Source organism: Rhinolophus ferrumequinum, chromosome 8 (genome assembly GCF_004115265.2).
Source record: "Rhinolophus ferrumequinum isolate MPI-CBG mRhiFer1 chromosome 8, mRhiFer1_v1.p, whole genome shotgun sequence".
Classification (NCBI taxonomy): domain Eukaryota; kingdom Metazoa; phylum Chordata; class Mammalia; order Chiroptera; family Rhinolophidae; genus Rhinolophus; species Rhinolophus ferrumequinum.
Genome location: NC_046291.1, coordinates 80204518 through 80232446, shown reverse-complemented (window position 1 = coordinate 80232446; position 27929 = coordinate 80204518). Strand labels below are relative to the sequence as shown.

General features: G+C 37.8%; 1 protein-coding gene across 1 annotated transcript in view; it reads left to right on the top strand.

The window, feature by feature from the left end:
- The first annotated feature begins 6293 nt into the window (after positions 1-6293).
- The window catches only part of SPOPL (speckle type BTB/POZ protein like), a 55240-nt gene continuing 33604 nt past the window's right edge, over positions 6294-27929 (top strand). Inside the window, exon 1 of the mRNA XM_033112539.1 lies at positions 6294-6509. The gene's annotated coding sequence lies outside the window, so the exon portion shown is untranslated. The remainder of the gene's footprint in view (positions 6510-27929) is intronic.

Below are 27929 nucleotides of genomic sequence, written 5' to 3'. Positions count from 1 at the left end.
AGCCACACACCTTTAACCAGGCAGGAGTCAGGAGGTGGTATTGCCGGGGCCCAGGGCTGATCCCTGGTAGGCCTGCCCAGCCGGAAATGGAGCCTGGAAGCAGAAACACTGCACCTAAGGCAGGAAAAGAGCTGGAGAAGTAAACCGGCTTTCCCCTTCCTCACTCCCTCCAAGCTCTTGACAGTGCTTTCTATTGGCCTAACCCAGCAGGAAGCCAGCTGACAAGGGAGCCTGGGAAACAGCCTGCAGGAACAGAGAGGGAAAAGGGCAGGGGATGGATGTGAAGGTAAATAGGCTCAGAACCATCACATACCCTGTGTGCATTATACCAATAGAAAGACACCCTGAATTAATTTAAGGCATCGAGTGAATATTCTGGGACCTAAATCATGTTTTCCTTCAAGTCAAGGAAAACATGTCTTTATTTGGGACCAAACTAAATAAGTACAATAAAAACCAAACTTAGACTAGAGAAGGAATTTGACAAATGAAGCACAATAATATTTTGTGTAAATATCCAGACCTTTATGTTTAAGTGATTACAATGGAGAGAAATAAACAATAGGAAAAAAGAAAGAAAACAGCTCTAATAGGTGTTTGGAAAGGAAGGTGGGATTTTTGTCACACCTGTTTTGCACACAGTAGGCTCCACATTCAAAACAGAAACAAATTCTTGCTGGATTCTTGGCAACAAGAAAATAAAAATGTTCATCACCTTTCCTCTCAAAATTGTAGACTGTACAAAATATGATTTTTAAAGGACTAGACTAATATGCCTACTGGGGAAAAAAATTGAGAAGGGAGACACAGAGGCAATACTGTACTCCTGTAGGCTCTCCCTCTAAATTGGCTGTGTGCTCTGAATATGCCTAATTCAATTTTAATAAGTATATTGAAATTACAGAATCACTAGTGTAAAATCTAGAAATCTGGAAAGTAAAAGCCAAACTTCTATTGGCTTTTTCAACTAAATACTGGTTAATATTTAGAAGAGATGTAATCTAGTGTAATTTCTGGGGACATTTCGTTTTCTTGCATATGTTCTGTTTGCATAATGAGTGATCAGGAAAGCCTCCAGAGAAGTGCATCAGTGATGCTGTATAACCAAGGCATAAAAGGCCTCCTTTAGAGAACAAGACACCCAAAGCACAGAGAAATGTGAACAGGCACGTAAGTAGGAAAATGTAAAGTGTGAGTGATTGCTTGTAGCTATCTTGCTTTAGCCACAGTGGACTTCACTGGTCAGTCCCAGTAGATAGGGTAAGACAGAAGCATCCAAAATGCAGTAGTGGACCTGTCTTGCAAATGGGGGACAGGGCAGAGAGCTGGATGTCACTGCAGACTTACTGGAGTCCAGTCTGCAGAGAACATCATCATATCTACAGGATCAACTAAACAAATACCTTAGTCCAAAGCTGCAGTTTCCTGGGGACAGGGGACATTAAGACAATAACCAAGGGCCCTAAGCAGTGGAAGGAGCCTGTGACAGGGAATCCAGAGGTTGAGGATGCTGTGAAATCCAGGCAGGGCAGGTGACATTTGGAATAAGGGAGTATCTGTGTGAGAAGTGTGGGTAAACGGTGTGTGACCAAGACAAGATATCAAACAGAGAAGCCGGGTTATGAAGAGGGAAGAGAAAGCTTTAAGGGATGATTGGGGTGTGGAAGGGGCTGAATCAAGTGTGTAAGTGTTTACCACCCAAGCCACTTTTTTAATCCTTTTAAGGCTCAGATTCTCACTATAGACACAATGCCCAAGGCCCATAAGCTTTTCCAGGTTTTATCAAATTGCTTGAGAGCTAGAAAAGAAAATGTCTTTGCTCTAAAATGAAAAACCCAAAAACTGTAATATGAAATTAGTAAATATTTCAAAAGGAAAATTACATCTCTTTCATTTGTATAACAAAACATATTTTTTGTGTGAGATATGGTTACATTTTCCAGTGTTTGCTAGCATGTGGGATGAAGCCTCTAAAAGAATATCCAGGGTTTGTATAGCCCTTGAGTTGGTCCTTCTTCAGCCTGGCATAGATCAGGCAGAGAAGGTCAAGAGAAGAGGAAGGCTTGGGGGAGGGTGTCTGGGACAGTTGCAGAGGTTGGTATTGACCAGGTAGGTGCTGGACGGTACAAGCGCAGTGTCTCTGCAGATGGCATGTCTGGCTTGTAATTCTGGAAATGGCTATACCAGGGTTTTTAACACAGCAGACAGGTTGGCAGAGAAGGGCTCTGAATAGCAGAGAGAACCATCTGGAGGCAGGTGGGCACTCATTGCTGTGTTGGGGTATGGATGCAGAATTGGCAACAGCTAGATAGCTGGGCTTAGCTTCCAAAGCGGGGAGGTGGCAGAAGGGAAGGAAGGACTGAGCAGGAGAACTCAGTCCTTCTGAGGCAGTAGAGCCGTGGAATATTAGAGAGTCAAGGAACACTGATGCCCAGAGGTTCCAAGGCTACCCAATGGACCTTCTCGGACTTCTAGATTGCTCTTCTAAATGCAGGGCCCAATTCTATATTCCTCCCCCTTGGGAGGAGGTGTGCCTTAGTCAGAGTGAAACAGGAGGCCTGTTTCTGCTGTAGGAAGGGCCCCTCAAAATAGCCAGAGAAAACAGCCTTGGAATTGCCATTTCTTGAGTCAGGGTCAGAGAAGAGTGGAATGAAGTGACCCCAATTTTCAGAGAGAAGAAGTCTAGAGAGACAGGGAACCACCCATTGGCTGTTGCAGGGGCAGATGTTTAAATAAACTCCTCTAGCCAGAAATGGCCCTGATAGGCAGAAGGGTGTGTCTCCCTGGGAGGGGATCAAAGACCCTGACCCTGAGACACTGTGATAACTGAGCAGAGATAAAAGAGGAGGAGACTGAGCAGCTGCCCTTCTAGAGCCATTTGGGGCTGCTGCAGAGATTGGTGACCTCTGGCTAGAGAGCACAGAGTAGAGCTCTAGGTTTCATCTGGGATTCTCTGCAGGTTCCAGAACCAACTACAACTTCTCTGGTTACCTGAGAGCAGAGAAGGAGCAGGGCCAGAGCACCCCCAGAGGACAGTGAGCTCAGCAGGCGAAGCTGAAGAAGAGAGAGGTCATCACAGACTACTAGATCATGGCTGCAGTGACAGCCTGGATCCCTGCACAGTGAAATGTTTCCAACAACTGTAAGTGAGCTTGAATGAGAGTTGTCAGGGCATGCCTGGACTGATGCTGTAGGGCCTTTGGATAATCTTGTTTTCCTTCTATTATATTGTGAGTAGAGGACTTGCAGGTAGCTGACCAAGAGTTTTCTAAGATGTTGTATTGCCTGGGTTGAAGCATTGCTACTTCCTATTCACTGGACATTGTTGATCCAGAATCTAGGGATTACTAACGTTTTACGAACCTCAAAAATATTTCAAACCTAATTAAAATTAATATTTAACTCAACTGCTATAAAATGTTAACAGTATGCCATCAAGTGAACTGTAACTCAACCCTTTCTCTTCACCTGGTGATAAAAGAAAAGGAAACAAAAATCACCTATCTTATAGTAGATTCGACAGATTATCCAAAGGACCAAAATATTAAATATATGAATGTGTATTTAATTTGAAACAAGGGAGCTTCCTGAAATATTTGACATAATGTGGCTGGGGACATGAAAATAAAGGTTATCAATGAAGAACCTAACCAAAGGAAATAAAAATTATCCTGTTCTCAGAATTCTGGGTAGGCCCTTTTCTTTTTTCTGGGAATGATTTTTGAGTGATAAGTGTATCATACTTGCTGGTGCTTTTTTGGCTAGAGATATCACTATACAAGGGTTGTAGGTACAATGCTCGAGTTCTGAAATTTTTGGATCCTTAAGAAGTGACCACACTTCTTAAGTGTGACCACACTTCTTAAGAATGGACCACATTAAAAAGGGTAGGGGTATGAGCAAAATGTCCAGGGAAGCTCAGAGAGTCATCACCTAAGGTTCACGAAGTATGTCACCTTTGCTAACAAGCATATTACTACTGTGTTTTAACCTCTAAACAGAAGGTAACAGTGGATTTGGGAACTTTGGCCACTGTATGCTTTCATTTTGACAACCAGAATTGGAAAATAATACAAAATTGGTGGTGGTACGGAAGGCAGTTCTGAGTCCATTGTGCATACCCTGCCACGAAATGGGAGTGTCTGTGGTTTAATTTAGAAAAGGGGAATAAGATGCTGCAGTCCCTAAACTATCAAAGTGGAATGCTTGGTTGGCTCTCCAGACAGAGCCTTATAGTGTTAGGTCAAGAAGATGCAAAGTCTGGTCCTCATCTGTGCTCATTAAGTTCAGAGGATGGCTCTTCTGATCTTTACTAACCGCCAACCTATTAACTACAATAAGTAGAACTTCCAAGTAAGCCACATCCATTGAGGAGTCTGAATGGTTTCCTACAAAAAAATTGACAGAAGAGCAAAACGAGTATCATAAAGTTTCTTGGTGTCTAAGGAGTTGGATGATCCTAATAGTTAGTACCATAAAAGTGTAAGCCTGATACAGGACTGGTGGAAGCACACTATGCTCTACACCAGTGATAAAGTTCTTATTTATTTTTGAGTCACTTACAGGAACAATAAACTAAAGCCTATTGTAATAGACTAGTTTATTGGACCACTGCCTGACGAGAACCCACTCAAGTGTCAAGGGTCACCAAGTAAAACTCATTTCTTAACTCCCAATTGGCAAACTGCTTAAAGGATTGATTATAATTTGACTCCTTGAGCGTATTACATTTATTAGTGCCTAATGATTGACTAGTGGAAGAGAGGGCATGATATAATATGAACGGGCTGAAACAACGACGAGGGCTGGGCAAAACTTACATACAAATTTTCACTGTCTCTGTTACATATCATAAAGTTAACACAGGCCCACAATGAATATAGCAAATAGTTTTAACTGTTCTTTGTTCATGTTTAGAATGTGAAATTTTACGCTATTATTTCCTTTCCCCACCACTTGCACCAATGCTTACTTTCACTTGTTTTTAAATTCTTGGCCTAAGGCAACGTTGAACTCTATGGTTAGGCTGAGCTTATTTTTTTTCTACTATTTCTTGGCATATTTTGTGTGTTAAATACACGAATAAGACTGCCAATGTAGTATTAATTTGAAGTGAGGGGGATCTGTTTTCCCAGATTTCAAATGCCAGTAACCCTGGGATGAATTATCTTTTCTGATCCGCAGAAGTTGAAAGGATTTAAAAAAGATAATTGAAGTCTGTGCTTCCAGTGCTCAACACGTAGTAAAACAACCGAAGTTTTCGTCCATCCCCTCCCTCTTCCTCTTCTTGGAAAACCACGTAAGCAGTCAGTCATTTCATTGATACATAGCTTCAGTGAATGGAGCTGGGGTCCTTAAATGACACTCCTGCCTGCTTTGGCAAAGCCTGAATCGTTAGTCCCCCAAACCTCTTCAATGAGAATATTCTTAGCAGCTAGAGCAATTATGTCTTGCCCAATGGGCGTGCTGAATAAAGTTCTGTTCTTTGTCACCTGTGTCTCTAAACGCCGTAAGGCAGTCCCAACTCTTCGGACGTTTCCTTAGAGCTTTATTTACCAACGTCTAGTCTTGGGAAGAAGCCTGCTCTCCCTCTCCCATGCTTCCCAAGCATCCTTGAGGTCCTTCGGCGGCCCCCTCCCCTCCTAGGCCTGAGATTTATTTCCCTTTGAGGCTCATCCTGCTCCAAAGGAAAACCGTGCCACTGTGGCACTTCATTTGTGTAGTCGAAGTGTTTTCCAAGTCTTTCTCGTTGGAGACTGTATACTGATGTATTTGTTTTGTCAGTTCATATAGGTCTGGGCTCGAAACAGGGGTTCCGTAAAAGTTGTACCTCGGCTTTTTAGCCTGGTACAGCCCCAAGGAAATCGTGAGCAGAAACGCTTGCGCCGTTCGCACCCGACGTGGATCCATCAGATCAGTTAGGAGGCGTTATCCTGGGGCCTTCTAGGTAAGGAAAGTTTTACGTTGGGCCGGAGCGGGGTCCCCTCAAAGCGAGGTCCGCGCTCGGCCTCTGCGGAGCGGCCCGGCTCGGCCCGGCCCGGAGCCCCGCGCCCGGCGCAGCCAGCGGCGGCGACTTCCAAAACCCGGCGGTGGATCCGGGTCGGCCCGGAAGTGCCCGGCGCGGGAGGGAGTGAGGCTGAGCCTCGCGAGCCGCCGCCGCGCGCACGCGCCCTCGCGGGCTGGGGCTGGGGCTGGAGTCGCAACTCGGAAGCCGGAGCCCGGACGGGCCCCGGGCGGGGGGTGGGGGGGCTGCGCGGGGGCGGGAGCGGCCGCCCCTGGCGGCGGGTTTGTTTATCCCGGGGAAGAAGTTTAGGAGCGGGAGATAGGGAAGGAGGGCGGGTCGGGGAGGAGGGATGCGGTTCGGCGGAGGCGGCCGCCACAGGGACTCGCCGCCATCACCTCCGCCGTCGCGGCCGCCTCAGCCTCTGGCTCCTGGGGCCGCCGCAGCTGCCACCTCAGCCGGAGAGGAGCCGCGGCCGGGACCGCCCGCCGCAGTTCCGCACGTACGGGTAGGTGCCCCTCCCCCTCCGGGGTCCTCGCCGCAGCCCCGGCCGTTCCCCCCGCCCCCCACGCCCGGACTCGCTCGCGTCGGAGCCGGGCGGCCTCCGCCTCCGCGCTCACCGCGCCCCCATCCCGTTTCGCTCGGGAACCCGGCTCCGGCGGCTCCTTTCGCGGCTCGCCTTCCGCCCCCGCCCCTCAGTCCCACCCTCCGCCCCCCGGACCGCCCTCGCCGGGAGTCTCTACTTCCCCTGGGGGCGCCTCCCTCCCACCTCCCCCATTGATAGCCCAGCCTCCACCCACCAGGATCCCCCTGACCTGCATCCAACGCCTCGCCCTGTTTCCTGTTCAGTCCCCCTCTGTACCTGTAGACCTCCATGCCCGCCTATTTGTACCGTGGCTCTTCTTCCCTCCCTGAGGACTGCCCGAAGGGAGAAACTGCCTCATCCCCGCACCTCGCATCCATGTCCACACCGCCGATTTCGAACATACTCGAAATTGTCATCCGTGTTAGCCCATTTTTAGGGTAAATTCTCAACTCCCCCGACAGACATCCAGTACCTCCACCTCGGTGGTCATGCCCTCCACCTCCCTACCTCCAAGCACAAATTGCCCACTCAAATTCTCCTTCACCGAGGTACATCGAGCTAACTTTGTGGTGCAGAGTCCAAGACTCGATTTCCCCCCGTTCTAGTTCCTTCTGCTATCATTTCTCCTAATGGCTTAAATCTATGTACTCGTGTAGTGAAACACGTAAAAGGAAGAGGATGGCATCTCCCCCGAAGTAGAGTCAGTAGGAATGAGATTCACCCTTTGCTTTATCCCAACTTTTGGCTTCTTTCTCTGTGAATAGTGTCATTCAGCCATACTTCTGATGTTTTGTCTATAATCCTGGGCCTAGATTGTTCCATTATAAGACTCGTCTTCCCAGTTTTTCCTTACAGTTGAATCGACTGTTTTTCTTAGACTGGAAACTTAAGTAATTAAAGGTTCATGCCTTGGAAAATTACATCTCTTTTGCCATAATGGGAATAGTTGAATATTTCAAATTATCATCCTGGTAATCTTGGGAGAAATGGTGCCTGGTGTTTAAGAGCTCAGACTGTAGCCGAACTGCTGTGATCTAAACATCAGCCTTGCCATCTACCAGCTCTGGCCTTGGACAAGATCTCTCTGTGCCTTTATTCTTAGAACTATAAAATCCGGATACTGATATACTTCATAAGAAGGTGGTGATAATTGCATAACTTAATGCAGGTAAAATGCAACAGTGCCTGGCACATGGTAAGCGTCAAGTAAATGTTCATTACCTCTTGACTTGATTTGGCTATTGGTAGGTTAATTGTAAGAGAGGAAGGTGGCCATCAGAAGCTACCTTTTTGCTCTTTTTCATTTAACACCCTTTTTGATGTAGATATGATTCATATTTTGTTACTGTGTAAGTTAATTCCTTCTGGTGTGAAAAACACAGAGTTTTAGCTCCCAATTTTCAGGTAAGTTACGAGGCTACAAGCAGGTCAGTCCCAATCTGTTGTCTGGAAATTTTAAATTTCTATCTTTGTTTTGAGATTAAATAAAGTTGAAAGTGTAGTAGATTTATCATAGTGGAAAATGGGGATTTTACAGATGCTATAATTTTACAGATTAAATACTCAAAACTGGTGGTATTCTTCACACCCATATGTCCTTTATGTTGAATTGCTGCTCAGGATGGAGCTTTGTCTTCATTCAGAAGACTAGTGGCTTTTCTCTCTTAACATGTTACGTTCGTTCACATGACCATGGCTTGATGTTTCCCAAATTTTGCTCACTCTAAAACTCTGACAATTTTTGTCATATTTGCTTATCTCCTATGCATTATTATTTTCTTAATATATATTTTTAAAACAACTCACTTAAACAATCCAAATAGGTACTGTTTAATGTTGTTACAAATAGCAAAATTTTGGTATCACAATTTAATGTCCTAATTACATGTAAAATTATGTGCATATGCAACTATCAGAATAGAGATCTTTGCTCATATATAGCTTAAATGTTTGCTCATTAATAGCTTTTTGTGTCAATAACAGAATGCACTCCAAACTTCGGGTGACACTGCTTTTGCTTATGCTATTTCCTGGTCTAGAATAACCTTTGCCCTTTCTCCTGCATATGCAAATCTACCTATCTTCCTTCCATCTCTTACTATAATCCACATAGTTCCTGCCAACATTGTTTTTTGTTTGTTTGTTTGTTTCTTGGCTCTCCTACTTTCTGTATTGTGTATTTTTGGCTTTGAATAGTATAGGCAGCTCTGGTTCAAGAAAAATGACTCCCCTAGAATCAGACTTTTAAAATTTAGGGGAACTTTGAAGGGGTGGAATAAAATTGACATTTTGCGTCTACTCTGTGCTAAGCACTATTCCTTTGGTTTTGTCAGTACTCATTATTTCCAAAAATATTTAATGAACACCTACTTTGTGCCAGGCCTTGGGGATACACAAGAGCAGCCCTTCTCAACTGGGGTCTCAGTGAGTATCAAGCCCTAATTCTCTAAGGCATCCAAGGTATGCAGTGAATTAACTCCACTCCTATGCACCTAAAATGGTACTAGCTATGTACCAGCCCTGAGAAAGAGAACTGAGGAAATAGTCACTTACATCACTTACGTAGTGTTTAATTCCTACAGAACCTTGGTTGATAAAAGCTTCATCAGAGAATAATAATACAGACTCTATTCTTGTGTAATTTATATTTTAGTGGCAGTGATAGACTAAAAGGAAATAAGCAGATAAAATTATTTTATAAGAGCACTGGTAATATTAAAGATAATGATAATCACTAACACTTATAAAACACTGTGCCCAGCACTGTTTCAAATGACTTATATATATTAACTTGTTTAAACTGCGTAACAGTCCTTTAAAGAAGGCTTCATTTTATCTCCATTTCACAAATGAGGAACCTGAGAAACAGAGATTACTTAACTTCCACAAAATCATTTAGCTAAGTAAGCAGTAGAGCCAGGAAATACGGTTTTACAGTCTTATCACCTTTTGTTGCCTCTCAGATCTTCCAATTTCTTGTTGGTTACCTAAGACAAGGTTCTCCACCTTTCTGAAAAATCCTCTCTCTCTCTCTCTCTCTCTCTCTCTCTCTCTCTCTCTCTCTCTCTCTCTCTCTCTCTCTTTCTTTTATTAAATCGCAACAGTTTCCCTGTCTTTATGTTGTTTAGGGAAGTAAAAAAAAGTTAACTTTGTAAGGCACCTGGTACACAGACTTATCCCAAGTCTTATTTATGTATGACTAGATATTGAAGTCATTTAAATTTGGTGTTCCTGCCCACTGTTTTGTTTCCTGACTTAGATTTATTATTTAGGAAAAGTTTGTTGAACTGATCTGTGCCAGGCACTGTGCTAGGCTCTGCTGACACATGCTAATGGAAAGAGTGTACTTGTCTGTATTCATGGAGGCAAAAGTCTGTTGGGGAATAAAAAAAACTAAACAATTACAAAAACAATTTCAGTTATGATAACTGCCACAAAGGAAAATTATTGTAAGCAGTGAAAGCCCACTAGTGTATCAGTGAATAGTTCTCTAAAAAAGGACTTTGAGCCGGAAACCTGAAGGATGAACTGGAGTTATCCAAGTGATGGTGATTTCAGCTTTCTGGAACTGAAAAGTCCCGTAGGGGCTGGACCTTAGCACATGCACCACCTGGGTGATATAAAATAAGACTGTAATAGATCACAATGGTCAATCATTGCTAAGCATTTTGTACTAATCCTAAGAGCAATGAGAAACCACTGGAGAATGATAAACGGCTGAATAAGTTACTTAACATTTTGTTTTAAAAACATCACTTGGCTGCTCTGTGGAGGACGAATTGGAGAGAGGGAGACATAAATCCTGGGAGACCAGTTAGCCCAGTGCTTCTCAAACTCATCTGTGGTGAAGGACTTGTTTTGTTTTAGTTTCTAATCTGTACTGTACTTTAGTAACACACAATAAAATGGATGTTGTGGAAGTGTCAAATTGCGATAAAAATGTCTAAATGCTTCCTCAGTTTCTGTATTTACCTTGTCTCAGACCAGTAGCAATAATTCGCGGACCAGTATTGGTCCACAGACCATACTGAGTAGTATTGAGTTCAGCTATTATAGTAATTTAGGCAAGAGATAATGGGATCTTTGTCCAGGATGGCAGTGATAGAGAAAAGCAGATGGATTTGACAAATATTTGGAAAGTAAAATTGATAGGATTGGGTGATGGATTAGATTTGGAGATCCAGAGAGAAGAGAAGTCTGATTTCCAGAGTTAGTGGTTCTTGTATCTAACATGGGGAATACTGGGGGAAGAGCAGTTTTTTGTTAGTTTCTGGGAAGGCAGGGAATATTGATCATAATACAGTTGGGAATACTCAGTATATTGCTTATAATTGATGTCTTAGTGTGGGATGAGGTTGCCTGAGGAGACTGTATATAGAGAGAAGATATAGGGACATAGTCCCCTATAAATCTTCAACATTTAAACATTGGGAAAAAGAAACGAAGCAAAGGAGACTGTGAAGGTGTAGCCAGAGGTTGTAGGAAATTTTCCTGGTCGTTACTGAGGCTACCAGTAAGGCGAGAGACTATAAAAGGAGGGAGTGGCTAATCAATGTTGAATGAAACTGAGAAATCAAGTAAGTTGGGAACTACAAAGTATACGTTGTATTTAACAACCTGAAGGAAATTATGTATGTCTCAATAAGTCCATCCATAAATTATTTGATGATGAATTTTGTTTTAATCTGCCAAAGCAACAGTCCTAAATTTAGAATAAAATTATCATATCTGTAGCATGAGCCATATCTTCCTTCCTGAGCTCAGAACCATGTTTCTGTTTGTTGCCATCTGGATGTTCTATAAGCATCTTAAACTCTATTTCTGTAACTCATTCATTCACAACATAGTCCAACAGAATATGTTATTTTAAGTACTATTTATCCGGCATTGAATACTAGACTTTTAGGAATGCAATTAGACCTCAGAGACTAGGGGCAATGGACAATTCGATACTGTTGTTATAGTATGATTAGAGCTGTCAGCAGTTTATTCAGGTTGCCTTGGAAGCACAGAGAAGGGGCATCAGCGAAGGCTTTCAAAGAAAAATGACACTTGGGCAGAGTATTTCTGAAAGACAAGTGGAGTGGTGGAGAAGGCAATACAGTGGTAGAGGAGGCTAAGGAAATTATATTTAAGAAGTATTTTGAAAGCATGCGAAGGCAAGAACAAGGAATTGTGGCTCTAGTATGTTAGGTTGGCCATGCCATTCAGAAGTTTTTCTCTTGAATTAATACCTGTTTCTGTTTTCTGTTTGATTAATATCACCACCCGTGTCGTCACCAAACATGGAACTATCTCTGAAAACCTTAAGAAATTAAAGATTGTTTTTGTTGTAGTATTTATTGTCCAAGGTAGTGGAGCCAGGAAATACGGTTTTACAATCTTACTACCTTTTGTTGCCTCTCAGATCTTCCAATTTCTTGTTGGTTACCTAAGACAAGGTTTATGTTTGGTGGTTAGCTTTATGTTTTATATATTATACCTATACTTATAGAATCATTAAGTAACTGATAGTATAACTTAAATATTTCAGTTATGCTTTAGTGATTTTTTTTTAATTAGAGAAATTTTATACATATAACTTGTTATCAAATTTAGAGAGTTGAAAATGAAGGCCTGGGTAAGGATTGCTAAGAGTTTAGTACTAAACCTCAGGTAGATGGTCAGTGATGGTGCTTTTGCACTCAGTAGAATAAGAACAATCCCCTGATACTTGAAATGCTATTTAAAGTAGTTGTCTAAACATCCTTGGACTTACCTCTTGCACCATTGTAGAACACAGTCCATCTGCGGGGATTACTTTCTGAAGAATATTGTAGTTGGAAAATCTTAATTGGCAAGATCAAAGCCTCAAAGGAAATAGTGTGTTGGAAGGGGAAATGATGTTATAATGGATTTTAAAAATGCAGTAAAGGATCTAGAAGATACCTGCTTTAAAATAAAAGGAAGTGGGCTATATCAACACTTGCTTCTGACATACCTCCTTGAGATTATTGTGGAAACGTGTTATTCTGAAGGCTGTCTTCCTTAAATTTTGATTTAAGAAAATTGTAACTTTAAAATTTATTTTTATTAGTTCTTAACTTGCTTTAATATTTTTTGCTCTTGTCTTCTCCCTGGTTTTTGTTTTTTTAAATCTTACTACATTTTTGTGTAATACATGCTTTTCACATATTATTATGGTTTTTACAGGCACTCTTTTCCAGGCTTTTTATTTATATAAATAAATAAGTAAAGCCCTTCTGTGATATTCTTCAGACTTGCCTACGTGTTTCGAAGGAGGACAGAATAATTATTAGCATTGGATTCTGAATTGTGTTACATAACTATGTAAAACAACTTTTCGTAGGTTAAAGATAGCAGATTAAAAAAAATTTGATCTACAAATATAAACTTGCATTACCTCAACTATGGTTGGGACAGGTTGTTTATATACCTGAAGTGAAAGAATGCTGGAAATATAATTCATCTCTGCAATATGAATGTGCTTAGAAAGTACCGCCTTCCCCCGAAACGCCTTTGGGGTTGTCATATTTGCTTTCATCCTTTATTAAATACATGAATAAAAATAATTGGGAATAACAATTCAAAACAAAAAAAAGGTTTTCGCTCATATTAGATAAAGCAAGATCTCAAAGGTTGTAGTATAACTGAAAAGTAGTGTGGTGCTTTTTTAATATTGTTTGAGATTTGTTAACTAAGAAGATAAAATTGTTTCCTGTGTGGGTGTGTTTTCTGAAGCAAATTTAAGGTTTTCCTTATGTAAAATTCAATTGTATTTCTCCTTTCCTGTGTTGCCGACCCCCACCCCCATAATTAAGTGGTTTTTAAGGTAGAGTGCAGTTGTCTTATGGCATTTGTTTTCATTGTAATTTGGATACAATTTCTGGTGTTTTAGTGGGAAATTCCCCTGAAAGGTAAATAGTTCTCATCCTATAAAACGAAAACAAACAAACAAACACAAAATATTAGTGAATATAAATTCATCCTGAAATTGTCAAGGCTAGTATCAGTATTAGCGCAGGAAACTATCAAATAGGTACATGAATTTTATTTAGCTAAATTTTTTTGGTGGCGACTCTTAGGATCATTTAAAACCTTTATTAGTCAGTTCTTCAACATGGCAGTTTAATATGTCCAGTTTTGTTAGAGAAGATCAAGTGGGGAGTGAGCACATATGAAATCGATTTGGTCATTTCTGATTCCATTCAGAGATTTATTGATTTATTGATTGATTTATTGATTGATTTATTTGAAAACGTAAAAATGCTTTTTCATGTGAGCATTTTATCAATGGCATTTGAGAACTGGCTTGAATCAGTATTTTGATTCACTGTTGGTATTTTTTTCCTCAGGTGTCTTATTTCCACTGTTTTGTCTGTCTGCCTCCCCCCATCCCAAGTCCTTCATCAGAAAAGTTTCTTCATCAAATTGTGTAAGGAAACCAGTATTTTTTTTTCCTAGCAGAGTATAACCAGGATTATTTGAACTTGGGCCTGAGAAACTTGACAGTTTACTATAGTGTAAAGATACCATGACATGGAATTTCCTCGTAGATCATTTTGTTTTAAAGACAACTACTACCCTTTTTAAAGGTACTTGTAGCAGACAGTGTCAGTACTTTAGTTATTTTATCTCATTTACTTATTACTAACCTATGAGATGTGGATAATACCATAAGTTTTTAATTGCAGTTGCCATCGATTACCAGATGAACCATTATTTTATGTACCCCAGAAAGAGAGCGAGAGCGCACTGTAAATCACAATTATAAAATACCATCAATTTCAGAAATGTTAAAATACGGGAAAAAAATGGGTATCTTAGAATTAGTGAAATGTGGCATTAGTGCTGCCTCGCTTTATGGTTACCACCCAGTCTTCAAAATAGCTAACCTCCTAATATCAAATAAAGTCAGGATAAATTTAGTTCTGCTTCATTTCAGAGCTCTCCAGGCAGCATAGCATAGAGGTTAAGAGTGTGCATGCAGACTGCTATTTCATAGCTTTAGCTTTGTGATTTTAAGCAAGTTGCTTAGCATCTCTGCCTCAATGTTCTCATCTGTAAAATGGAAATGATAATAGTACCTACCTCAAGAGTTGTTATAAGAACTAAATGAGTTATATTTACATTTAGAATAATACTTTCCCCATAGTTAAGTGCTTTGTATAGATGTTAGTTAAATAAAAGCAGTAATGCTATTTTTGATCTAAGCTATATAAGTTGATGATGTATTTAAAAGGGTGGGAAAAGGGGCCTTGTCAAATGGTTCATTGATATTTTGTGCATACAATGAAGATTAAAGTATTTTATTGATTTGTCTCTTAAAGCTAATGTAAGATTGCAGTCTTGGCAAGTTTGATTTCTAAATTGCATTTTTATTTTCATAAAAATGATACTTATAAAGCATCAGCTGAAATCTGCTTTTCTTTCACCTCTGTTACATTTAGTCATAATATCGATTGCGAATAAGATGGATGTCTTGAAAATAACCTGTAATATACTTACGATTCCTGTCAATCTTACAAGGAATTCATTCAGAAATCTTTTAAAGGGTTTCAGTATTAACCATGTATTTTTTTTTTTTTAATTTGTAGGTGGCCTTGCTATTTCATTCATACCACAAATGTTCAGAATCAATTTTTTTCTTCATTCGCCCTGCTCCTTTTCCTTTCCCCATTTTGGATAATGGCACCACAACCAGCTGCTCAAACCAGGAACCTGGAAGTCAAACTTTCCTCATATCATTTTCCGCACCATATCAATCTCTTTTCCACCTCTTTAATATTTCTTCAATCCTTCTTAAACTTCCAGTTTCACAGAAACAGCTTCATAGAAGCATATACCTCTTCACTGGTTGAAGTATGAAGTTTGCTGTGGGTGCAGAGGCACGTTTATTTCAAGCTCTGCAGCAGGGAACAGGTGCTGGAAGTTGTAGTGTTGCAGTTTGGTAATGTTTGGAAAGGAATGGGCAGTAATTTCAGAATCAACATCCCACTCTATGGAGGAAAATTAATACTGAGGCAGTTTTTGTTTATTTTAATGGTTTTATGTGTATACGGTTTCATTGCTTCATATTGAGATTTAAAAATCTTGCCATATACCCTGATAACAAAAATAGGTTAAGATCTTCCTTTGACCTTGATTTTGTCTCTCATTCCTCTTTCCCACTTTTGCCTTCTATCAGTTTGTTCTTTTTTGTTTGTTTTGTGCTTACGTCATTCATTTACTCCGCAAATATTTATTGACCAACTATTTTGTGTTTACAGTGGTGAATTAGAAATAGCCCTTGACCTGAAAGACTCACTATTTAGTATTTATTAATTCTGTCCAGTCATTGAATTCTTAGGCACAGTACTGAAATCTTTATATACACACTTCTTTTTTAAAATTAAAATTACTCTTTTATAGACAGATATTGGTTAATAGTATGTTTTGTTCTACTATATATACTTAAACACATTTTAACTTACCAAATGTTATGTGGCTTCAGAATGTTTTGAGTGGCTCTTACCCAGCCTCTTAAAATTAAAACCCATCAGGAAGTGTTCTACTTGGCAGTGTGTCATTGTTAATTTTAGAGGCTGAAAATGGATAGGCTTTCATCATCTTAGATTCAAATGGTCCATTCTTAGTTATCAACCAGCCAACTGAGTCCTTCAAAACTAACGTCTTAAGGCCACAGACCCAATCCAGGTCTGCATATCTTGAATTTGAGTTTTGGGTAAGTGGGGCGTTAAGAACAGGACTCTGAAATCATAGAACTTTTTTAGTAATAACTTTCCATCTTCAGCCAGTATTTCCTGTTGGCCAAAGGACTGTTTTTAAATAGGCACATCAATGTATCCAATATTTTCTGGAGAGAACTTTGTTATTAAAATTCTTTTCAAATTAGTATTTTTTCCTAAACAGGATTTAACTTTTGTATTCTATTACCTTAATACAGCTTTCTTTGTTTTAATATAAAAATGTTTTAAATTAGCATGAGGGAAGATTCAAAAAAGTGTTCTGTCCCAATTTTAGGGTGGAAGTAACGTGGCACTGGGAAGAGGATTTTTATTATAAATATGTAGGCATCAAGGTTGCGTATTTATTAGATATTTATTTTCTTCTTTTTGTTTTAGTTAACCTGTTATTGAAATATAACATGTTCAAAGACATGCACATAGCATCATACAGCATGTACACCTTTGTGTCTGGCTTCTTGCCCTGAACATTTGTATGTGATCTTTCCATGTAGTGTGTAGCAGGAGCTTGTTCATTCTCATTGTTCTGTAATATTCTCTTCCATTGTATGGCTATAAACACACCATGATTTATCCATTCTACTGTTGGTGAACATCTAGGCTGTTTCCAGTTTTGAGCCACAATGAATAATGCCCCTATAGAGTACTCTTCTACATACCTTTTGGTACACATGAATACATTTCTGTGTAGCACATTCTGTACCTTGTAGTGAAGTTGTTGGGCCATGGTGTGTGTTTATGTTCAGTTTTAGTATAAATACCCAGTGTTTTCCGAAATGATTGCATCAGTTTATAGTCTAATCAGTAGTGAATGAGAGTTCTGCTTGTTCCACATGCTCTGCAACATTTGCTTGATACTTGTCTCATTTATTTGGCAGTTCTAGTGAGTATAAAGTAGTATTGCATTGTGGATAGGCTATTTTTTCAAAATAAACATGATTCCATTTTCCCCACTCATACTTACACATCCCTCCCATGTGCATACCAACAGAAAGTACAATAGAGGCATGCTTATTTTCACAAAATCCATTGGATTATACTGGTTGCCTTTTCAGTTGATAAGATGCAGACTATAAAACACATTTAAGTATAATTTAAGGAAAATGAGACCATCATGAAAATTATAGCTTCACTGTATAGTTCACTGATTTTCAGACAAATGGTGCACTTCTGCCTATTACTAAACATGAGAAAGGTTTTAAGATTTGCAAGCTGGTGAAAAGTTTTGTAGGCTCTTTTATTGAGTGAGTTTGCAACATTGGCCCACAGCTGTAATTACATAGTGCTGGAATGCTCTTGCTGTTACTTGACTGTCTACCCAGATTGTAGGTTGTATTCATTCATTATTTTGTGAGGTTTTGCTACCTCTTGAATAAGGAAAATACTGCCTATACAGCAGAGCTTACTCAGTTTTCAAAACTTAAAAGTCAAATTGAGAAAAATTTACCAACATGCCCACAACAAGCTGTGTATTGTTTTATATTTAATTTCTTGTTATTTATGGATTTTTTCCTTGTGTCACAAAAGGCAGCGTTGCTAATATGTATTTTTCATTTTCAAATTGTGTAGTGAAAATCAAGGATGCAAAAAATATTTCAGTCTGCATATTCTTTCAGTATTAGGATTATGGTTAGTCTCTTCTCATTCTTCAATGAATGTCGATCATGTTAGAATCATATGTGGGGAAGCACCATTCTTGTACATTTTGGGCATCGTAATTCATTGTTTACTTCTATGTAAACACACATATAGAGTCATAACTGCAGATAAGCCCATAGTTTTTCCTTTTTAACCTTTTATATGCCTTTTTGTAGCTAATATTTTTATATCTTACTTCATTTATTATTGCTGCAAAGTACAACTGCAAGGTAGAACAGTTGTTTGATAAATACTTGTGCTCTACATATTCACATACAATTACTGATTTTCACTAGTTATAAGAACCTTGGGGGTCAGGGGGAACTACCTTGGAATTACTGGCTCATCGTCAGAGGAGCTGAGATGGCATTCATGTCCGTAAAGGGTTCCTATGAGGTACGAAAAGAACTCAGTTTATTTTGCAAAACATTTCCTTGTTAGAGAGGTAGGATTAGTAGGTGGATGGCAATAGATTCCTCATTAAGTCTAGTTTGACCACATGTTAACTTCGTTTTAGAAAAGACTGGATTAAAATCCAGGGTCTCCTCACACATTGCTCTTCCTGGATCATATTCCTTTAATGACAGTTTTGGGGCAGGGATCTCCATGATTGGACATGGGCTAGGACACAAACGATTAGAAGCAACTAATTTTGGTCTTAGGTGATGATGGGAAGAGAGAGGTTTGATGCCACTGCTCTTACCACTTTGGTACCAGCCTGTTGTTTCATGTTCCTTGCTGCAGCTTGAAAGATTCACGAAGTCACAAGGATGGCAGTAGGTGCTGTCAGTGGGAAATTACAGGTTTGTGAGCGGAAATAGTGGCTGGGCAGTCCTGCCATAGAATGTGTAGAGCAGCACTGTTTACTAAAGCTTTGTGCGGTGATAGAAATGTTCTATAAGTTCCACTTTCCATTTTCATGGACACTAGCCACTTGTGTCTACTGAGTACTTGAAATGAGTCTAGTACAATTAAGAAACTGAAATTTTAATTTATTTCATTATTTGGTAAGACTTTTATTTTGCAACAAATCCTTTTGACAACAATTAGTTAAAAAACAAATATATATTTAATGAAAGCATACACTTAAGAAATTGCTATTTTGTTTTTTTAAGATTTTTCTATACCATTGCTCAGCAGCCAAAATAAAGGAGCAGACAGTGGGTGGTTAGATTGATATGGAGTGAAGGAGGGTTTACAGAATGGTTGTGGTTAAAAAAAAAAAAAAGTGAAATGTTAAGCATGCTTGCTAGAGAGTGTTTGAAATGATGCATTGTGGATTTTGTTTCTGATAAGGAAGGGAAGCTGTATGGGGATAATGACTTAAGAATGAGAAGGGCTAAATGAAGTGTTGATAATAAGTATCGTGGATTAAATTGATAACAACAGGAATAAATTCTGTTATAAAAATGATATACTGAGGTTTATTTTCATAGTTGGTTAAGCTATTCCAGGTAATACATTCCAAGTCAGAATCTTTGGAAAAAAATTGCTAAAATGTTAAGTGGATGAGATCATTCAGGAAGGCACGGAACTTTGCTGGTAGGTCAGAATCCACAGAAGTGAAGTTATCCAAGGTGATGGCAGGAATAGTGAAGAAGGCAATGGAGACAAGTGTGAAAGTCCTCCATAAGGGAGCTTAACCGGAAGAGGGGAGTAGATCAAAACACAGGCGAAGCTGGTAAGAGAATATATTAATAATATTGGACTCATGAAATTGCCACTTTTGGAAGGGTGGAAAAGTAGTCTGGGAGAACAGTGAAGAGTTGGAAGAGCTCTACTTCAACTTTTTTTCCCCTAAATCCTTCACAGGTGTAAGGACAGTATTATTTTAGTAATTCTACTTTAGGTATTTGCCTCTCTGTGCTTATCTTTGTTTCTCCAGTGCCTGAATTATTTAGGTACCTAATAAATGTTTGTTCAGTAAATGCTAGAGTGTGAAATTCTTTCAGTGTCCTGGAATTCTAGAACAAAGAGCATTGCTTAGACACTTTAAAAAAGTGATTTGAAAATTAGTAAAAGGAACTGTTACTTTAACACAATTGTATTTTCAAAGTATAGAATTAATTACCCCAATTTTAATTAGACATGTTTGTATTTCAAAAGGTAATACAGGAAATGAATTATATAATATTTTACATAAATTAGTGGATAGTAGTTTCATAATGGGTTATTAAGGGTAGCTAGGATATTTGGGGATTATTCTTGATTTTTACAGGTTGACAAGAGGATATTGCAAAATTGATGCATATCTTTCAGACCTTTCAACGATTATTACAGCTCTAATCTCCATCAACTCCTTACTTTGCTGTTCCATTTCATTGGCACATTAGTCTCTTGAGGGAGGTATTGTAGCACATTAATTTTGGGCAAGATAGATAAAGAAGTCTTCAGTGATTTAAGGTAAAATTTTTAGCCATTGCTAAATGAGCAGGAGATGAAGAATGAAAGTGAAAGACTTAACAATTCTGTAAAAGTAAAACTATGGGGGTCAAAAGGTTTAAACAAATGTTTACCCATATTTTCCTAAAAAGATTTTGGTGGAGAGTAGGAGAAGGGAGAGGGAAAGAATATAGCTTTTATTGTGGATGAATGCTTTAGGACTCAGTAAATTTGAAAAATGCCCAGGGTTAATATTAGTGGATCCAGAATTGGCAACAAACTGTAGACACTACTGTAAGTATATTACAGACACTACTGTAACTGTGTATCTCCTTTAATATCATCTTTCTGAGTGAGGAATTATTCCCTTTCTGAAGATGAGGAAGCTAAAGGCCAGAAAAGGAAAGTAACTTGTTCAAGGGTTATGAAACATATATATATGTATGCATACATGTGTGTGTACACACACACACACACACACACACAGCATGCCAAAAAAATGTATACACATTTTAAGAAAGGAAAAAAAAAACTATTAAAATTGTAATACTCAATATACACCGATAACAAAAGATGAATACAAGTTGTGTATACATTTTTTTGGCACCCCGGTATATATATGTTTAAATTTGTATTGTTATATATACAGATCTTACAGGTACATTTCAATAGTTTTAACAGATGTGTTCACCTGTATTGCAACAGCCCAATCAAGATACAGATCATGTCTGTTTCTCCAGAAAGTTCCCTTGAAGGTTACCCAATTCCTTTGAGAAGTTTTGGACATCAGTCTGTCCCTTTCCAACTCTAGCTCCACATTCCTTGCATTAAAAGGGAGATGGAAGTTGAATTTATTTTATCATTTGTATTTTTAACAAGAATTCTTTGTTTTCTGACCACCTTTTCAAAGCAGCTTGTTCTTGTTTTCAAGTATATTTTTATGAGAAAGAAATTTAAGTGTACCATTCTGTTCCCTGAATTATTTTCATTTCTACTAGGATTATTTGGTTTGTTTTATATTTTTGGATCTTTTCGCAAATATCTGTTGTCTTTGGTTTTCCATTAATATTTTGAGATGAAGAAGTAAGTTGATGAGTAACAGTATCTGGCTGGTACGGTTTTTTCCTGAAGTTGTTAGGTCTGTTCCCTGGCAGGCCTCTCCCCTGAAAAAGGAAGACTATGAATGTGTTCAGTGTAGGTGGGCAGTGTTTCAACAGTGACCTATAGGTTGCGTGTGTAAGTTGCGAACCTGTATACATGACTGAGTAAGGAGAGCTTTATTTTGTGTGGTAGAGTGTTTTCATATTTAATGTCTGTTAGGAATGATCTCTTCTCACCATCTTGTCCCTAATGTCTGTTATGATACTCAGTTAACTCCAATCTGTATTGTGTTTGTGTCTCAGTCACTGACACTCTCATAAGGAATGTGCCCAGACTGGTGGCCTGCTTCCTTTAGAGGGCAAGTCTTGGGCTTTGGCATGATGGTAAAACCCACAACTGCCAGCCTTGGGAAAGGGGAGGGCCCTACCTTTCTCAGCTAGCCCAAGCGCTGTTTCCAAAATGATTAACCTGGGGATTGTCATTGTCCTTTTCCTGCTGTTTGTATTTGATGAAGGGATGGTTCTTATTTGGGCCTCCTTGAAAGAACTGTGAATACCTCTAGTGTCTTGGATTGTGATTTTTCTCTCTTCGTTTCTCTGCTAATTTGTTCCCATCTAATTGATTTCTCTACTAATTTGTTCTCATTTATCTGCCTTGAATTTCTCAAAATTTCTGTTACACTAACATTACCATTTCTTATTTTCCAGCCTTATTATGCCTTCATTCTTTTGTAAAACTGTTTTGTCATCTCATTGCTATGTTGAAAAGTAAAAGAGACAGATAAATGTGCTCGCTTCACTGCCTTGAGCCATGGCCTGTTTTCAAAATTCCATCTTGGGTGCAATATCTGATGTAGTTATCTAGAAATTAGAAAATTGATGGAAGGCTATATAACTGTCACATAAGTTTGGGAGAGGGTTTGAATCCCTTTGTGGGTTTTTAAACCAGACATCTTTTTCTTTTTTTTCCTGTTACTAATGTGCTGAAAAGGATGTCCTTAAGAACTTACATGTTGGTAGTGTAAATTTAAGCTGAAATCCAGGCAGGTGTTACCAAATCTTAGTGTTATAATTTTGGGCAGGTGATATAGCCTTTTTGTACTCAGGTTTGCATCTATATATAACATTGGCAGAGGCAGTTATTACCTTCTTCATAGAGTTATTTTAGGAATCAAATCAGATAAATACTTAAGCCTGGCATATAAAAAGTCATTAAAATATATATATTCTTGGTATTATTAAATTGCTTCTATTCAGGAAAATGTTAGTTATGAATTTTGATAGCTCTTTCCTTACAGAACAAGTGAGTTTCTTCAAAGTTGGCTATGAAGTAGTTTATTATAAAATAAAATCTCACAGTGATTCTCTTTGTAACACTGAAGGTGCATTTGCAGAGGAAAATCTTTCTGCTATGTTAGTTGAAAACTTGGTGAAGAAGTTTGTTGGTGGTTTGTGGGAGTCAGTAGCAAGCATACTTGCAGGGGTTTGGCTACTAGAGATTGTTGTTCCCTTATTAGGAAGCGCTGACTGGAGTAGTATAGCTCTTTGCCTAATTGGGCTCAGAGAAAGCCAGTAAATAACACTCATCTCATTGTATAATTTCTGTGTGTGCACTTCTGTAAAGCTGTGATAAATATGATGTATATTTTAATGGTCTTTTTAAAAGACCATGTAGCACCCTACCACCACCACCCCGCTTCTCCTACTGGGATCTCAAACTCCGAAGTTGTCCCAAAACCCAACTTCTTCTTGTCTTTTACATGAATTCCCTTTATTACTGAACTAAGTCTGTTTTCTAAACTACAAATCTTGATATCCATAATTCCTCAAAATCTTGTCACTTGGACCTCTGCTATTCTGACTTCTTATATCATAAATTAGTTTTACCTGTTTTAAAACTTTGTCTGAATGGAATCATACAGCATGTCTGCATTTTTTGACTAAACGTTATGTCTATGAGATACATCCATGTTGCATGTTTTAATAGATTGTTCATTCTCATGGCTGTATAGTATTTGATTATATGAATGTGTCACAATTTATCCATTATATTGTTGATGGACATTTGTGTAGTTTTTCGTTTTTGGTTATCACAAGTACTTGATTGCTTTATTTTCATGTTTATATATGGAGTCCATCTATGAACATTCTTGTACACATCTTTTGTACAAATTATATTCCTGTACACGTGAATGTATGCTATTGGATATATACCCAGCAGTGGAATTGATGGGTTGTATCCATTTGTTTGGCTTTAATAGATACTGCAAATAGTTTTCCTAAGTGGCTATACTAATTTATACTTTCACTATTAGTGTAATTTTAGATATTCACTTCTCAATATCTGTCAACATTTATTTTATTGTGTTTTTTTTTTTAATTTTAGCTACTGTGTTGTGTGAGTAGTGGCATCACATTTTTGTCTTACTATGTTTGCCTAAAGACTGATGAATACCTTTTCATATGTTAAGTGACCTTTTGGATATCCTCTTTTTTACTTTTTATGTTAGTCTTTGGCCAAATTTATGTTAGTCTTTGGCCAAATCTGTTGTATTGCCTGCATGTTTTACAGTAATTTGCAGGAATTCTACTTATATTTTGGATATATTCTATTTATATTTTGGTCCTGTGTTGGATACCTGTATTGCAAATTTCTTCTACCTTGTGTTCTGCTTAAGAAATATTTGCCTACCCCAGAGTTATAAAGATACTCTCTCATTTCTCCCCCCAAAACAGTATTGGTTTACTTTCATATTTATATCCAAAGTACATCTAGAATTGACCATTGTATATGATGTGAAATAGGAGTCAAGATTTTATTTTTCTGTATGACTATCCATTTGACCCAGCCCCATTTATTAAAAGACCATCCCTTCTGTACTGAACGTTATTACTACCTTTGTCATGGGTGAACTGACTAAAAGGTGTGTGTCTGTTTCTGGCCTGTTTATTTTCTTCCACTCATTGACCAGTTTCTCTATTTTTCACACCAATACCACACACTGTTAATTTCAATGACTGTATTTTAAGTGTTGATACTTTATACTTACTTCTTATACTTGAGTCTTGATGTCATATACCGGATATACTTAAAATCCTTCAGCTTTGTTGTTCAAGATTACTTTGGGTATTCTTCACCCTTTTATTCATTGTGAAATAATTTTACAATAACCTGCCAATTTCCACAAAAAGCACTATAGAGATTTTGATTCTGATTGTGTTGAATTTATATGTCAATCCGGGGGGAATCCTTTATTAGATAAATTTTCAATTTCATGAACATGGGATATTCCTCCATTAATTTAGCTTACCTTTACTTTCTCTGAGTATCATTTTGTAGTTTTCCGTGTAGAGATTGTGAATATCCTTCATTAGATTTGTTTCTAGAATTGGATTTTTAAATACTAACAATGGTATCTTTTAAATTTTTTATTTTCTGATTGTTGCTAACATATAGAAATGCAATGGATTTTTGTATGTTGTATACAGCAACCTAGACAAAATTACCTGTTAATTCTATTAATTTATACATTCATATTATCTGTGAATAATGATCATTTCTCTCTTTTTCAATTCTGTGCTTTTTGTTTTTCTTGCCTTAAGGTACTGGCTAGAACTTACAGTACAATGCTGAATTCAAGTGCTGATAGTGGTCTTTCTTGTCTCGTCTGACTGGGAACTCATACTGTAGGGGTGTGTTTTAAGACATTTTGTAAAATTAAGGAAGTTCTCTTTTGCTTTCAGTTTGTTAAGAGATTTTGTCCTGAATTGGTATTGAGTTTTATCTAACATTTTCTGCATCTATCAAGGTGATCCTTTTCTCCCTTTTTTGGTTAATAAGATAAATTACATTATTAGATTCTGATGTTAATCAGCCTTGTATTATTCGAATAAAACACCATTGGTCATGCATTATACGTTTTATGCAATGCTAAGTTTCACTTGCTATTATTTTGTGTAGGATTTTTACTCCTGTGTTCATGAAAAAGACTTTCCTATATTTTACTTTCTTGTAATGTGCTTGACAGGTTTTGGTATAAAAGTCATACTGGTTTCATAAAACAAGCTTCAAAGTTTGTTTTCGTTTTCAATTTTGTGGAAGAGCTTGTGCGGTGAAGCTATCTGTAAGTTTTCTTTGAAGGAGGGTTTTAATAACTAATTTAATTTTAATCAAAGTAGAACTATTTATGATTTTCATACTGTGTATTAGTTTTGGTAAGTCATATTTTTCAAGTAATTTTCTCATTTCATCTATGCTATCAATTAAATTAATGCAACGTTTTCATGATTGCCTCATTATTTTCTAGGGCATCATTTTTGGTGGTGTAAAATTGTGTCCCCTCTGTTTTCCTTTGATTAGTCTGACTAAACCTGTCAATTTTACTAGTTTTTCACAGTCAGCTTTTGGCTTTGTATTTTGTCTTGTACATTTCCACCCCCTGACCCCCCACCCCCAATCATTGGTTTCTGCTCATACCTTTATTATTCTACTTTCTTTGGGTTTGACTTTTTTTTTTTCCTCCTTGCTTCTTTAGATCAGCTTTCCTTTTTTGCTACATTCGTGAAAGGTTGTATATTTCCTAAGCATTGATATTGCTGTGACTTACAAGTTTGGAAATTTTTTATCTTTGACTTACGAGTTTGGAAATTTTTTATCTTGAATATCATTCAGTTGAAAATATTTCTGATTTCCATTGTGATTTCTTTTTTCACCCATAGATTATTGTTTAGTATACTATTTAATTTCTGGGGACTTAGATATTTTGTAGCTATCTTTTGCTTATTGATTTTAATTTAATTCCACTGTGATTAAGGAAATTTGTTTGCAAGGCTTTCTTTATCATGTAATAATATGGTTGGTTTTGGTAAATGTTTTTTGTGTAGTTGAGAAGAATTTGCATTCTTTTGCTGTTGGGTGGCATGTTGTCTCTCTACTGTGTTTCCCCAAAAATAGGACCTAGCCGGACAATCAGCTCTAATGCGTATTTTGGAGCAAAAATTGGTAAGACCGGGTCTGGCTAGGTCTTATTTTCAAGAAAACACTGTATTATACCAGGGCTGCCAAAAAAATGTCTACAAGTGGACACTTTGGTCATCGTTGCTCATGCAGTAGTTCACCGTGATCAGAAATGTCTGAGCACTGATGGTAACCACTTTGAGCACTTCTTGTAATTTCACAAGTCAAACGTGACTTGTATTCATCTTTTGTTATTGGTATATATTGAGTATTACAATTTTAATAGTTTTCCGTTCTTAAAATGTATACATGTTTTTGACGCTCTCTGTATATATCCATATATATACACACAGACACATGTGGGTATCTAATCTATTTTAATTATTGAGAGGAGTGAATTAAAGTCTCCTATGGTTTTTGGAACCAATGTTACTGCATGCAGACAGATTTAGAATTATATTTTCACAATTAGTCTTTTTTTCTCATTTTATTATGTTCCTTTTTACCTTTTCTAATGCTTGCTTTAAAGTGTGTTTTGTCTGATCGTGGTATAGGTGTACTTGCTTTATTTTGGCGAGGATTTGCAAGGTGTATATTTCCCATCCTTTTTACTTAAATCTTTCTATATCCTTATATTTAAGTCTTCCCAGACAGTAAATACTTGCGTTGCTTTTGCCTCACACAGCTTCCCATAATGTTAACACTACATTGAACGCATATTAAACACCCGTAAATAGAAAAACCTTGTTATTATATTCAATAATATAACAATATTAAACTTAATTGAAACCAAGAAATTAACATTGGTATAATACTGTTAACTAACTGAAGACTTAAATCAGATTTTTTACCAGTTTTCCCGCTACTGTCTTTTTACTATTCTGAAACCTGGCATTGCACTTAGTTGTTATGCCTTTGGTTATCTCGTTATTTAATCCAGTCTGATAAGTGGAGTGTGTAGCCTATTTACATGTAAATGTAATTATTTTTATCTATTATATTTTGTTATGCTGTCTCACTTTTAGTGGTTACCCTAGTGATTACAGTATGCTTCATTGACTTACAGCTAATACTAATTCTTAGACTTGCCACTTCCCCAAGAACGATAGACCCTTGAAACACTTTTCATTCCATTTACCCCCATGCCTTTTACATTATTGTTGTCATGCATTTTAATTGTACACATATTTAAGCTCCACATGACGTTACAATTATTGTTTTGTTGACAATTTTGGGAAATTCTCATTTATTTACCTTTTCTTATTGCAACTCCACTCACACTAGGTTATACTTTCATTGTGTCTCACATTTGTCTTAGGTTCCTTTTGTATTTTTCATAATTTTTTCTACTTTAGTGCAGATATCTATTGACCTTTAAAGTATATAGTCTGTTCAGTCTGCTGTTAAACATATATTAGATTGTTAATTTCCGTTTTCCAGTTCTAGAATTTCTACTTGATTCTTTCTTAAAGAATTAAATTCTTGATAAAATTTTCACCTATTTTTTCCATCTTTCTCT